The sequence below is a fragment of the Salmo salar genome, chromosome ssa16 (assembly GCF_905237065.1).
Source record: "Salmo salar chromosome ssa16, Ssal_v3.1, whole genome shotgun sequence".
Taxonomy (NCBI): Eukaryota; Metazoa; Chordata; class Actinopteri; order Salmoniformes; family Salmonidae; genus Salmo; species Salmo salar.
Genome location: NC_059457.1, coordinates 92,236,767 through 92,242,745, shown reverse-complemented (window position 1 = coordinate 92,242,745; position 5,979 = coordinate 92,236,767). Strand labels below are relative to the sequence as shown.

Below are 5,979 nucleotides of genomic sequence, written 5' to 3'. Positions count from 1 at the left end.
GAGAGTTCAGAGGGATGGGTGGTCTCAGGAGAGTTCAGAGGGATGGGTTGGGTCTCAGGAGAGTTCAGAGGGAGGGGAGGTCTCAGGAGAGTCCAGAGGGATGGGGGGGGTCTCAGGAGAGTTCAGAGGGATGGGGTGGGTCTCAGGAGAGTTCAGAGGGAGGGGTGGTCTCAGGAGAGTTCAGAGGGATGGGTGGTCTCAGGAGAGTTCAGAGGGAGGGGTGGTCTCAGGAGAGTTCAGAGGGAGGGGTGGTCTCAGGAGAGTTCAGAGGGATGGGGTGGGTCTCAGGAGAGTTCAGAGGGAGGGGTGGTCTCAGGAGAGTTCAGAGGGAGGGGTGGTCTCAGGAGAGTTCAGAGGGATGGGGTGGTCTCAGGAGAGTTCAGAGGGTTGGGGTGGGTCTCAGGAGAGTTCAGAGGGAGGGGTGGTCTCAGGAGAGTTCAGAGGGTTGGGGTGGGTCTCAGGAGAGTTCAGAGGGATGGGGTGGTCTCAGGAGAGTTCAGAGGGATGGGGTGGGTCTCATGAGAGTTCAGAGGGATGGGGTGGTCTCAGGAGAACCAGAAGGAGGATCGGGGGAGGTCTCAGGAGAGTCCAGAGGGAGTTGGGAGGCTGGTGGGAGGGGAGTCGGGGGGAGGCTGTCTTGGGTGAATAAAGATAATGTTTAAACCTTCAGGCCTCATCTACTCTTTTGCCTGAGGGGAATGTAAAAACACTGTTAATGACTGAAATCCCAGGCTCAGACTCTAACCCTGACCTTAGGGACTTAGCCAAAGATACAGCACTGTAGTGGCATGACCTGAAAGAGCACACCACTCTCTGTCTGTCTGTCTGTCTGTCTGTCTGTCTGTCTGTCTGTCTGTCTGTCTGTCTGTCTGTCTGTCTGTCTGTCTGTCTGTCTGTCTGTCTGTCTGTCTGTCTGTCTGTCTGTCTGTCTGTCTGTCTGTCTGTCTGTCTGTCTGTCTGTCTGTCTGCCTGCCTGCCTGTCTGTCTGTCTGTCTGTCTGTCTGTCTGTCTGTCTGTCTGTCTGTCTGTCTGTCTGTCTGTCTGTCTGTCTGTCTGTCTGTCTGTCAAAGAGCTCTCGCCTTCCCTCACTGATGCCCGTGTGTGTGTGTGTGTGTGTGTGTGTGTGTGTGTGTCTTGCCTACCGCTCATGCCATGCCTCAGAGATGATGACATTATGGGCCCTCTCATTCACTCAGGGGGAAATCTAACTACACCCATGAGCCTGATCCTGACACTATGGGAGAGGAGAGGAAGAGATGGGTATCTGGGGAGAAGACAGGAGAGGAGGGAGTATCGGGGAAGAGGAGAGGAGAGGAGAGGAGAGGAGAGGAGAGGAGAGGAGAGGAGAGGAGAGGAGAGGAGAGGAGAGGAGAGGAGAGGAGAGGAGAGGAGAGGAGAGGAGAGGAGAGGAGAGGAGAGGGAGAGGAGAGGAGAGGAAGAGATGGGTGTCTGGGGAGAGGAGAGGAGAGGAGAGGAGTATCGGAGAGAGGAGAGGAGAGGAGTATCGGGGAGAGGAGACGAGAGGAGTATCGGGGATAGGAGAGGACGATCCTGGACTCCTTGACGCCAGTCAGGGAGATCCAGAGGTCTGCACACCTCTCAGAATAGCTGCAACCCGATTCTTCACCCTTTTCCAGAAGCACTCAGACACACACAGTTTTGTATTGATATATTTGTGGGGAACAAATATAAATATTCCCATCCCAAATCCTATTTTCCCTAAACCCTAGCCCTAAATCTAACCCTAACCCTACACCTAACCATAACCCTAAACTTAACCCTAAGCCTAAACTTAACCCTAAACCTAACCATAACCCTAAACTTAACCCTAAGCCTAACCTTAACCCTAAACCTAACAATAACCCTAAACTTAACCCTAAGCCTAACCTTAACCCTAAACCTAACCCTAAGCCTAAACTTAACCCTAAGCCTAAACGTAACCCTAAACCTAACCATAACCCTAACCCTAACTCCTAACCCTGAACTTGTCCGTAACCCCTAAGCCTAAAATGGTATCTTTCCTTGTTGGGACCGGCAAAATGTCACCATTTTGTAAGAATTGTCCTTCTTTTACTATCCATGTAATGACTTCCGGTACCCTCAAGTAGAGAAAAAAACTAAACACACACAGAGGTGTAATCCAGTAGTTAATGGTTTCCATGGGCTGTCCATCTCCTTCTCCCTGCCCCTATTATCTCCATCACCCCCCACCTCCATCTCCTTCTCCCTGCCCCTATTATCTCCATCACCCCCCACCTCCATCTCCTTCTCCCTGCCCCTATTATCTCCATCACCCCCACCTCCATCTCCTTCTCCCTGCCCCTATTATCTCCATCACCCCCTACCTCCATCTCCTTCTCCCTGCCCCTATTATCTCCATCACCCCCTACCTCCATCTCCTTCTCCCTGCCCCTATTATCTCCATCACCCCCTACCTCCATCTCCTTCTCCCTGCCCCTATTATCTCCATCACCCCCTACCTCCATCTCCTTCTCCCTGCCCCTATTATCTCCATCACCCCCTACCTCCATCTCCTTCTCCCTGCCCCTATTATCTCCATCACCCCCTACCTCCATCTCCTTCTCCCTGCCCCTGTTATCTCCATCACACCCCCTACCTCCATCTCCTTCTCCCTGCCCCTATTATCTCCATCACCCCATACCTCCATCTCCTTCTCCCTGCCCCTATTATCTCCATCACCCCCTACCTCCATCTCCTTCTCCCTGCCCCTATTATCTCCATCACCCCCTACCTCCATCTCCTTCTCCCTGCCCCTGTTCTCTCCATCACCCCCCTACCTCCATCTCCTTCTCCCTGCCCCTATTATCTCCATCACCCCCTAATTCCATCTCCTTCTCCCTGCCCCTATTATCTCCATCACCCCCTACCTCCATCTCCTTCTCCCTGCCCCTGTTACCTCCATCACCCCCCTACCTCCATCTCCTTCTCCCTGCCCCTATTATCTCCATCACCCCCCTACCTCCATCTCCTTCTCCCTGCCCCTATTATCTCCATCACCCCCTACCTCCATCTCCTTCTCCCTGCCCCTGTTTTCTCCATCACCCCCCTACCTCCATCTCCTTCTCCCTGCCCCTGTTCTCTCCATCACCCCCCACCTCCATCTCCTTCTCCCTGAACCTGTTCTCTCCATCACCCCTTACCTCCATCTCCTTCTCCCTGCCCCTGTTCTCTCCATCACCCCCCCTACCTACATCTCCTTCTCCCTGCCCCTATTATCTCCATCACCCCCCTACCTCCATCTCCTTCTCCCTGAACCTGTTCTCTCCATCACCCCCCACCTCCATCTCCTTCTCCCTGCCCCTATTATCTCCATCACCCCCTACCTCCATCTCCTTCTCCCTGCCCCTGTTTTCTCCATCACACCCCCTACCTCCATCTCCTTCTCCCTGAACCTGTTTTCTCCATCACCCCCTACCTCCATCTCCTTCTCCCTGCCCCTATTATCTCCATCACCCCCTACCTCCATCTCCTTCTCCCTGAACCTGTTATCTCCATCACCCCCCACCTCCATCTCCTTCTCCCTGCCCCTGTTCTCTCCATCACCCCCCTACCTCCATCTCCTTCTCCCTGCCCCTGTTCTCTCCATCACCCTCCACCTCCATCTCCTTCTCCCTGCCCCTGTTCTCTCCATCACCCCCCTACCTCCATCTCCTTCTCCCTGCCCCTGTTCTCTCCATCACCCTCCACCTCCATCTCCTTCTCCCTGCCCCTGTTCTCTCCATCACCCCCCTACCTCCATCTCCTTCTCCTTGCCCCTGTTCTCTCCATCACTCTCTCTCTCTCTTCTTGCTTCCTCCTCTGGATATGAATGTTAACATACTTTTCTTGTAATGATCGACTGAAACACTCTGTAGACATTGTTTGTATATGAATATGAAAAGATAACAGATGCCAAATGAACACCCAGAGTCAAACAGGAAAGGAAACGGACACCAAATGAACACCCAGAGTCAAACAGGAAAGGAAAAGAGGTAAGTGGGCTAAACAGAAGGTCGTTTTGGTTTCACGGGGAGGTCAAGGAACACCATTGATCGTTGTTCTCTGTCTGGCCTGTCTGGTACCTGTAGGTTAACACACACTGGCTCAGCTGCTGGGATCTTCCTCTTAATGAGAAAGGCAAGAAAAGCAATATAAGGACAGATAGATGAGAGAGAGAGAGAGAACTCAGCAGGGGGAGAAGGGAGGAGGCCAAAGGGCTCCAGTTAAAACATGCTTTTCCCTTCACAGAGAGATGACTGTGTTGAAGCTTCTCAAAATACTGTTTATTTCCCTACAAAACACACAGGTTTTTACTGAAGACTGAATTTAGGATATTATATATTTTGTGTTTAAAACCACACAGATTTACTCGTCACTAACATCCCTGTGATAATTGTTTCCTGCAGCTCTCTCTCTGTGTGTGTGTGTGTGTGTGTGTGTGTGTGTGTGTGTGTGTGTGTGTGTGTGTGTGTGTGTGTGTGTGTGTGTGTGTGTGTGTGTGTGTGTGTGTGTGTGTGTCTCCTGTCTGCTGTGAGCCAGGAGATAAGCAGAAGGAAATTCACAACCGTAAGGTCAAAACAACTGAAAAAACAGCATAACAGGTGTGTTGACTGAAAATGTCAAGTTTCGATAACGACAACTTATCACGTTTGTCTTTTCTCACGAAATGAAGTTCAATCTGCTATGAAGTACGTGTTTACTCAACTTACTCAACTGAGGGAGAGGGAGGTGGAGGAGGAGTAGGAGGTGGAGGAGGAGGAGGAGGAGGAGGTGGAGGAGGAGGTGGAGGAGGAGGAGGTGGAGGAGGAGGAGGAGGAGAGGGAGGAGGAGGTGGAGGAGGAGTAGGAGGTGGAGGAGGAGGAGGAGGAGGAGGTGGAGGAGGAGGTTGAGGAGGAGGAGGTGGAGGAGGAGGAGGAGAGGGAGGAGGAGGTGGAGGAGGAGGAGGAGGAGGAGGTGGAGGAGGTGGGGAGGAGGAGGAGGAGGAGAGGGAGGAGGAGGTGGAGGAGGAGTAGGAGGTGGAGGAGGAGGAGGAGGAGGAGGTGGAGGAGGAGGTTGAGGAGGAGGAGGTGGAGGAGGTGGGGAGGAGGAGGAGGTGGAGGAGGAGTAGAAGGAGGAGGTGGAGGAGGAGGAGGTGGAGGAGGAGGAGGAGGAGAGGGAGGAGGAGGTGGAGGAGGAGTAGGAGGTGGAGGAGGAGGAGGAGGAGGAGGAGGTGGAGGAGGAGGTGGAGGAGGAGGAGGTGGAGGAGGAGGAGGAGGAGAGGGAGGAGGAGGTGGAGGAGGAGTAGGAGGTGGAGGAGGAGGAGGAGGAGGTGGAGGAGGAGGTTGAGGAGGAGGAGGTGGAGGAGGAGGAGGTGGAGGAGGAGGAGGAGGAGAGGGAGGAGGAGGTGGAGGAGGAGTAGGAGGTGGAGGAGGAGGAGGAGGTGGAGGAGGAGGTTGAGGAGGAGGAGGTGGAGGAGGTGGGGAGGAGGAGGAGGTGGAGGAGGAGTAGGAGGTGGAGGAGGAGGTGGAGGAGGAGGAGGTGGAGAGGGAGGAGGTGGAGTAGGAGTAGGAGGTGGAGGAGGAGGAGGAGGAGGTGGAGGAGGAGGTTGAGGAGGAGGAGGTGGAGGAGGTGTGGAGGAGGAGGAGGTGGAGGAGGAGGAGGTGGAGAGGGAGGAGGAGGTGGAGGAGGAGTAGGAGGTGGAGGAGGAGGAGGAGGTTGAGGAGGAGGAGGTGGAGGAGGTGGGGGAGGAGGAGGAGGTGGAGGAGGAGGTTGAGGTGGAGGAGGAGGAGGAGGAGGCGGAGGAGGAGGAGGTGGAGGAGGAGGTTGAGGAGGAGGAGGTGGAGGAGGTGGAGGAGAAGGAGGAGGAGAGGAAGAAGGGGGGAGGAGGACGAGGAGGAGGAAGAGGAGGAGGAGGAGGAGGAAGAGGAGGAGGAGGAGAAGGAAGAGGAGGAGGAGGAGGAGGAGGAGAAGGAGGAGGAGAGGAAGAAGGGGGGAGGAGGA

The 5,979-nt window shown here is 54.5% G+C and overlaps 1 pseudogene; it reads left to right on the top strand.

The window, feature by feature from the left end:
* Positions 1–4,796: 4,796 nt before the first annotated feature.
* Positions 4,797–5,388, top strand: LOC123727928 (glycine-rich cell wall structural protein 1-like; annotated as a pseudogene).
* Positions 5,389–5,979: the final 591 nt, after the last annotated feature.